The sequence below is a fragment of the Podarcis cretensis genome (assembly GCF_951804945.1).
Source record: "Podarcis cretensis genome assembly, chromosome: 16".
In the NCBI taxonomy this organism is placed as follows: domain Eukaryota; kingdom Metazoa; phylum Chordata; class Lepidosauria; order Squamata; family Lacertidae; genus Podarcis; species Podarcis cretensis.
The window spans coordinates 8161961-8170881 of record NC_137186.1 but is presented as its reverse complement, the minus strand read 5'-3'; the positions used below and the strand labels follow the sequence as shown (position 1 = coordinate 8170881).

General features: G+C 47.8%; 1 long non-coding RNA gene across 1 annotated transcript; it reads left to right on the top strand.

Moving 5' to 3' along the window:
- Positions 1 to 1156: 1156 nt before the first annotated feature.
- LOC307205250 lies at positions 1157 to 3608 on the top strand. Its single transcript, XR_013833956.1, has 2 exons — positions 1157 to 1395; positions 2766 to 3608. It is a non-coding gene; the product is annotated as an uncharacterized lncRNA (long non-coding RNA).
- Positions 3609 to 8921: the final 5313 nt, after the last annotated feature.

The window sequence follows — 8921 nt, the reverse complement described above, 5'->3', positions numbered from 1 at the left end:
CCACTACCGAGAAGGCCCTCTGCCTGGTTCCCTGTAGCTTTGCTTCTCGCAATGAGGGAACCGCCAGAAGGCCCTCGGCGCTGGACCTCAGCGTCCGGGCTGAACGACGGGGGTGGAGACGCTCCTTCAGATATACTGGACCGAGGCCGTTTAGGGCTTTAAAGGTCAGCACCAACACTTTGGATTGTGCTCGGAAACGTACTGGGAGCCAATGTAGGTCTTTCAAGACCGGTGTTATGTGGTCTCGGCGGCCGCCCCCAGTCACCAGTCTAGCTGCTGTGTTCTGGATTAGTTGTAGTTTCCGGGTCACCTTCAAAGGTAGCCCCACGTAGAGCGCATTGCAGTAGTCCAAGCAACACATAACCAGAGCATGCACCACTCTGGCGAGACAGTCTGCGGGCAGGTAGGGTCTCATCCTGCGTACCAGATGGAGCTGATAAACAGCTGCCCTGGACACAGAATTGACCTGTGCCTCCATGGACAGCTGTGAGTCCAGAATGAATCCCAGGCTATTTGTAGTTTATATGCTGCTTCATTGGTTTTTTTTTTTTTAAAAAAACGCCTCAAAGTGGTTTACAAAAGGGATAAATTTTAATTTCACCAAGCCTACCAAATTGAGTTAGTTGTGTGTGTGTGTGTGTATATATATATATATATATATATGTGTGTGTGTGTGTGTGTGTGTGTGTGTGTGTTTACTTATTGTATTTGCATGTTAAGGATAATGCATTTCTCTTCTCCCTAGTTTTATAGCTTTTAGCAGTGTTTTTAATCTACTATTTTATTTCTTACAGAAGGTTTTGATTAAATGATTCAGCAATTTGGCTAAATAAATAAATAAATAAATAAAACTCACATCTGTGCCTGCCAGCAGGGCTGATTGTCAAGGATGATGGGATCTGGAGTCTAGCAACATCTAGAGGGCCACAGGTTCCCCACCCCCTGATAATCTTCTTATAGAACAGGGAGGGGGAATATGCAGCTGAAAATCTTCAATGTATTCTTAAAAAAAAAAAAAACTTTCAGCACAATCCTCATGTGTCTACTTGGAAGTAAGCTCCAATGCGTCCATCTGATATGGAATTCCAGCTTTATCAATTAATCTCAAAAACCCTTCCCATACCACCAGCCCACACTGTTTACCTGCTTCCTTTGCGAAGGGAAGGATGGGTGAAAAACACAACATTAAACAGGGAAGTGAAAATAATTAGGGTGCTTCAGTGAAACAGCTGACAATTAAAGATCTAACGATTAATTTTTATTTCCTGGAATTGAGCAAGAGTTATTTCCTCTATGCACGCCAACAAACCGTATAAAAAGGGCTGTCTCCCAACAGATTGCTCCAGAAGCATCTGATATTCTGAAAGCATCTCTTTGGATCCAGCAGGAAGCCAGGTAAATTGTTCCCTGTTTGTGGGTTTCTTGCTAATAGAAATACTTCTCTTCTCTGTAGGTTGTTAAATATCAGACTAACTTGATTTATTCCCCACCACTGAATTTTACCCAGAGCGAAATGTTGAGATAAATGTTCAACTTTTCCCCTGCACAAAATTCTGGAGAAATATTCAGAATGAGTGTTTCAGTCGAACTGTGGTTTGTGTTCAGATGGACACCATTTCATGGGTGTTCTAGTCTTCATAAGAAAAGAGTCTCTGAATTTGGCACAACTGAAATTGTTTGGAGACACAAGGTCTCTTTGGCATAGCTGAAATTGTTTGGAGACACATAAGAAAAGAGTCTCTGAATTTGGCACAGCTGAAATTGTTTGGAGACACAATGTCCCCAAAAATATTTCCTAGAGAGAAAATTTTGGGGAATTTGGGGGGCTCAAATGGAACAGAGGGAGTTCTCCCCTACAGAGTCAGATCGCTGCTCAAACTAGCTCAGTACTGTCTACACTCACCGACAAGTGTTCTCCAGGATTTCAATCCAGGCCCTTCCCAGTCCTATCATCACATGTTGGTGGCTGAGCCTGGAACCTTCTGCATGGAAAAAATATATATGATCAGCCACTTGAGTTATGGGAATTCAATAACTCTTCTTGCCCTACTTGGAGATCCTGGGGATTGAAACTAGGAGTTTCTGCATGGAAGACAGATGCTCAGCCACCGAGCTATGGCCCTTTCCTCAAGTGGGCACATTCTCCTCATGCAATGGGAGAGGTGCAGTAGAAGGAAAGCAACATGCTTTGAGAAGGTGGATGCAATGTATTGCAGAGGCATCCATTCTTGCCATGGAATCCCACCACAAGGGAGATCAGTTGCAGATTTAGGCAACAGTGTCCTTGCTACCAGCCGGGGTGCCTATGATAGACCTCAAGTGTCAGAGCAGGGGAGCCTCTGAATGCCAGGGCTGGGAAACAGCAATGTAGAGAGTGCTGTTTCAACAAGGTCCTCTTTATGGGCTTCCTATTGGGTCCTCTCGCTGGCCACTGTGAGAACAGGATGCTAGACTGGATGAGCCTTTGGTCAGATGTACAACTAAGATTAGGAACTTGGGCCAATTTTCTCTCTTCCCACTCTTCTCTCTGATAGACATATAGCCAATGGTGGGAGATGCCAGAGACAAAGAGGGAGGATTTGAAGCAGAGTCAGTGTCAGTGTCAGTTGTGAACTGTGGAGAAAAGGGTGTGTGGCTGTCATGAAGGATGAGTTTTGGGAGCTAGGTAGAGGGGCCTGTAGTTGGCACCTGAATCTGAGGTTCTGCACCTCTCTTTTAATCCAGTAATAGAAGATCATAATTGCTGCATCCAAATGTCATTTCAGATCTACCCTCCCTACTCCAACATGTCTTTCCTGAATGACAGTATGCTGTTGGAAGACTTCTATGAGCCAGAAATGGATGCATTCTCCAGCTTTGACTCCTTGTCTTATCAGTATCCAGGCTGCTACCCACAACGTCCACAGTTTCCTGGCCGGAGTTGGGGATGTCCTCGGGGGTATCGCCCCATCACAGGGTGCATCCCCTGCTATCCTGGTCTGCCGTGTCCTCCAGGGTACCGTGTCATACGGGTTTGTGTCCCATGTGGCAGACCTTACTACCAAGGAAAAGGCTGGCCATGTAAATCCGAGACACAACATTGACGGAACATCCAAGGAAGAAGATTCTGATCTCAAGATTCTGATCCTCGGCTTAATGAATGAACATGGTATTCAGAAATGCTGAGTGCTCCAGAATCCCCACTGTGGAACGTGTAGGATTTGTGAGGCCTCAGCACTTCTCTTACCAATCCAGATGCTGCTTTTACTTTATTCCTTTGAGTTTTTCCTATCTTGGCATGCTTCTCTTAAGAGTGGGCTCCTGTTTCCCAGCCACACCTATCACCTTCTATTCCACCCATTACTGATGAACCAGGAGCCTCTACCACAGCTACTTCAACTATGAAAGATACTAAGTCAACATGGCCAAAGTGAAGACTGGTGGTCAACCCTGTTGGCTTAGCCTACAATGATTTATCAGCTTTGTCTTTGTGATGTCTAGCTCAGTAGGCAACATGTCTGATCATTCTTTCTCAGTGTTCCGTGTTGCATTTATCTCCATCTACCCTGAGTCATTTCCACTGACTCCTTCCTTCATTTTCACATTAAAATGTTCAGCATATCATAGAATGTTTCTGTTGAGTTTTCCTCTCCTTCCTTTCACTTCACCCTCTGTCACAAGGTAACCAGTGTGGCATCTTCCAGAATTTGTTGGTCTCCGTGTCAAATTCGTCTCACCTATGGCTAGGGATAATGGGACTTGCAGCTCCAGAACATATGGAGGGGACTTCATTGACTACTCCTGCTCTATGACACACGTGCAGGAGCCTTTGGCTAACAAAGATATTTTTGGACAACAAACCCCATCTTCCCTGAGCATTGGCCAAGTTGGGGAATTGGCTGGGGAATTATTGGTGCTGTAGTCCAACAATGTTTAGAGGGCCAGAGGTTTTTGAAATCTAATTTTTCATTAAAAAATATTCCCCATCACAAGAGGAAAGAGAGAGAAAAATGTATGCTCTGTGGAAAGCTTTTCATCAAGCCCAAGGGCTATCTAGTTCAGCATCTTATATCACATACAGTAGTACCTCAGGTTAAGAACTTAATTCGTTCTGGAGGTCCGTTCTTAACTTGAAACTGTTCTTAACCTGAGGTACCACTTCAGCTAATGGGGCATCCTGCTGCCGGCACACGATTTCTGTTCTAATCCTAAAGCAAAGTTCTTAACCCGAGGTACTATTTCTTGGTTAGCGGAATCTGTAACCTGAAGCATCTGTAACCCAAGGTACCACTGTAGTGGCAGAGCAGATTCATCTGGGGAGCCCACTAGCAGCATATATGGTAATATATTTCTTTCTTTATTGCATCTGTGCACCACCTTTCCTTTGAGGAGTTCAAGGTGATACATGTGATGTGCCCTCTCTCAAAACAAACTTGTGAGATCGCTCAGGATGAGAAATGGTGACTGGCTTAAGGTCAGCCAGTGAAAGTCATGGCTGAGTGGGGATTTGAGCCCCTATTTTTCCATTGAAGCTGAAACTGTAGGTTGCATCAGAGCCAATGACAGGGAGAGCCAGCTAAAGCTTGTTTTCTCCCCATCCCCCTTTCTGCTGAGTTATACAAGGGCAACACTGAGGTTAAGGAGGAGGAAGGTGACAGGCAGCTCCCCAAATCTGGAATGTCTGCCAGTAAGAAGGGCAGACTATGGTTAGGGGGGTAGTTCCACATTTGTCCTAATGGACAAGCCTCAAACAAGAACATGACTGTTTGATCAGCTTGTTCTGCCCTACATAATTTTATAAGAACCTCCTTGATCATTCTGACGGCTCTTTTCTGCCCTGTTTCTAACACCTGATCTACCAGATGCCTCCATGAAGATCACAGGCAGGACATGATAATGGCACCCCTCAATCGTGTGTGTTTGTATTGGTAGAGCATGAGATGCTTAACCTCAGGGTCGTGGGTTTGAGCCCCACATTGGACAAAAGGTTTCTGGATTGCAGGGGGTTGGACTGTATGACCCCCATGGTCCCTCCCAACTCTACGATTCTATGATTCTACAGTGGCATCTTGGTTGTTGAATGGCTTGACTCCCAAAAAAATCGGCTCCCAAACACCGCAAACCCAGGAGTGTGTATTCTGGTTTGTGAATGTTTTTTGGAAGCCAAACATCCTACATGGCTTCCGATTGAGTGCAGGAAGCTCCTGCAGCCAATCAGAAGCCAGGCCTTGGTTTTCGAATGGTTCTGGGAGTCGAACGGACTCCTGGAGTGGATTAAGTTCAACCACTAAGGTGCCGCTGTAATTGGGCCAGCTATTCGTTATATATGTAGCCAGCATTACTACTCAGGTGTAGAAGGCTCTGTGAGGATAACCTGAGCTTACAGGGTTAAAACAGCTCAGAGTGTACGCACTGCCCACTGTTGGGAGGGGGGAGATTCTACGTCATGTCCGAGAGTCTCCAGTCTTTTTTCTTTCTCTACTTTCGCTTTTGAGGAGAGAGGACGTGTTTTCACGATGCTGTTCGCTGTGATAGATAATGGATAGTCTGCTGTAAATAAACTGCTTCTAGCTGCTAATATCCTGAGTGGACTTTATTTTAGCACACTGAAGAAAGCTCTGAAGAAGCTTTTGCAGCTTTCTCTTGCTGCTGCGTAAACTCTGCATTTTTTTGCTCGGAGCCTTTGGAATGTGGCCTTTGAAGTCCAGCAGAGCTGCGCAGCCGAAGTGGGCTGGACACCAGGGCTTATCTGAGCAATAAATCTACTATCTGACAGGTTATGGACGGTAATTGCAATTAGAGGAAGCTGCTTTGATGTCCGGTGGAGAGCCTGTTTGGAATGCTGTGTGCTTACAAAGGCTGTAAAAGGTGAGACGCTGCTGTTTTTGCTGCCGGAAGAAAAAGACCTGCTCTGCCTGAGAGAAAGCAGGGAGGCTGGCTGCAAGCTGTGTGCTGCAAAGGGACACCAGAAGCCTATCCTCGGAGCTGGTTTAGTACGCGTGAGTACTCCACAGCCCCAAGGGGGGACCGGGGGAGGAGATGGCAGAACTCCAGGAGAGTTTCAACGTCCCCTTTGATGAGAGATTAAATCAGCAAAATTGGGAGGTCTGGTCAAGAAGAGTAAGGGGGTGGTTTTTGGCCACAGGGCTCTGGAGCATAGCCCAGAAGGAGCCGGCCCCACCCATGCCACTTGCTTCTGAAGATGAGGCTGCTTTGCTGGAGGATAGACAGCAGAGAATGCAAAGGGAGCTCTGCATGTTGAAAGCCAGCGTAGATGTTTCGCTGTTGCCCCACTTGGAGGGCGTTGAGTCGGCTCAGGCCGCTTGGCAGTTGCTGAGGAGTCTGTGTGCAAGCTCAGCAAGAGACCAGGGCCTTAAGAAAGCCGAGAACAGGGAGGAAGCGGAGAGCCCAGAGGGGGCTGCTGGCCATGTTCCTGAAGTTACAGCTGGGAGTAGCTGCTTTGTCTCCGAGGGGCCGTGTGATGTTGAGGCCTACAACCAGAGTGCTGGGGAGCGTGCAGGCCCAGGCTGTGCACCCAAAGGTGTGGGTGCTGGGAACAAAGGAATGGCTGAAGAGGGAGCTGTGAGAGCTGTTGCTACGCGTCGCCGCTGTTATCGCTGTGGCTCCCCCTACCATCTGGTGAGAGACTGTCCAGTCGAGGCACAGGAACAGCCGAAGGCCGTCTCCCGTAGCAACCAGATAAAGAGCTCTGCTTCAAAGCGTGGGAAAGGCAAGCCGAAGGCAGCTGGCAGAGACACTGAATGTAAACATTTGGCAGCCTCTATGGCTGCAGTCAAGAGTTGTCAACAGGATGCTGTGCTGACTTTTGTGGTAGACTCAGGAGCGTCTCATCACTTAGTGCCATCTGCAGGATTCCTGGAGAACTGCACCTCTGTAACTTCTGGAAAGACTGTGTGTTTAGCAGATGGGACTAAACACCCACTCACGCAGACTGGCTCACTGTTTTGTTCTTTCTTACAGGATTCAATCCAGGCTTTTGTTGTTCCAGGACTGTCTTGCGCGTTGCTGTCTGTCAGCGCCCTTCTTGCTGAAAACTACAAAGTGTGTTTTGAAAACAATAAGTGTTCTATTTCTAAGAATGGACAGCACCTAGTCAGTGTTGAATATAAAGACAGGTTGTTTGTGATAAATGCTTCTTTTGCAGGTACAGGTGACACGGAGGTGGCTCAAGCACAGTGTGCCAACGTTCCAGTTCATGATGCGTGTGCTCACTTATGGCACCGACGCATGGCTCACGTGTCCTGGGGGTCAGTGAAGAAGATCCCAGAGTGTACGCAAGGGTGCAAAATGAAACCTTGTGCTAAGTTTCTAGATTGCAGAGCGTGCAAGTCTGCAAAGGTAAAAACGTGCACATACCCAAGGTCTGAAAGGGTGACCACTAGGGCTTTTCAATTAATTCATGCAGATTTGTCAGGTCCCATGTCTGTGACCAGTATGGGCGGAGCCAAATATGCGCTGGTTCTGATTGATGACCATACTCGGAACTCTTGGACCTTCACGATCCAACACAAAAGTGAGGCTGCACCGCTAATCAAAGACTGGATTGCGGCTGTGGAACTGCAGTTTTCCACACGGGTGCAAAGCTTTCAGAGCGATCGCGGTGGGGAGTTCACCGGGTCTGCACTGCAAAGTTTCTTCCGCAAAGAGGGGATTCAACACAGATTGTCCTCTCCGCACTCTCCCCAACAGAATGGGATTGCGGAAAGATGGAACAGGACTCTAGGGGAGATGTCCGCAGCTCTTTTGTTTGATGCCGGGCTCCCACAGCGCTTTTGGGGGGAGGCTTGGCGAACAGCCAACTTTGTTCTGAACAGGTCGTTCAATTCAGTGGTAGGTGACACCCCGTACTTCTTGTTGCACGGAAAGCAACCGAAACTGCACTACTTTTGTGTTTTTGGTTGTGAGGCTTGGGTCCTCATACCAAAGGCCAAACGCAAGAAAGGTGAACCCAGGTCCCAAAAGATGATTTTCTGTGGGTATGAGCCAGGGACCAAGGGGTGGAGGTTTGCTTATCCGTCAGGGGATCAGTCCAGGATTCTGCTCAGCAACAGTGCTGAATTCTGTGAGCAGAGTGGTTGGGCTAGGATACATGGGAACCCTGACATCCTGTCAGAGAGTCTGTTTGACTCTGCCGATGAAGGTGAGGAAGAGGTTGAACCTGCAGCCGAGGCTCAGAGTTCAGACTCAGTGCAGGCAGAGGGGAGAACTTCTCCCAAGGCTGTGAAGATTGAGCAACGCAGTGCTCCATCTTCCCCCACAGGTTCGGCTGAGAAGTCCAGAAGGCGCAGTAAGTCAGAGGGGGAGCTCTCTGATGCCAAGGACGTTCTGGCTAGCCCCAGTGGGTCAGAGGGGGTTCCTGAAGTGGTGCTGCGCCGTTCTGCTCGGACGACCAAGGGGAAACCTCCCGAAAGGTTTGCTGTCACTAGCGTGTGGGTCGGAATGGCACAGTGTGAACCCGAGAGTTTTGAAGATGTTCAGAAACTGCCTCAGGAAGAAGCCAGGAAATGGCATGAGGCGATGCAGAAGGAGATGAACTCAATGGAGTCTTTAGGTGTGTTCTCCCTCATGAAGTTGACGATGGGCGAAAAAGCCGTGGGTAGCCGCTGGGTTTACCGTCTTAAGCCTACAGCGACAGGAGAACCGCAGTATAAGGCCAGATTAGTGGCGAGAGGATTCACGCAGCGCAGGGGGTTGCATTACATGGAAACGTATGCTCCCACCTGTAGGAGTGAATCTCTACGTTTGCTTTTGGCCATAGCTGCACAAAGAGGGTTGCTGGTGCATCATTTTGATGTGGACGTTGCTTACTTGAACTCAGACCTCCAGGAGGATTTGTACATGCTTCCTCCTCCAGGGTTTGAGGGAAATGAGTGAGGTACTGTGTGGAAACTTCACAAGTCAATTTACGGCCTGAAACAGTC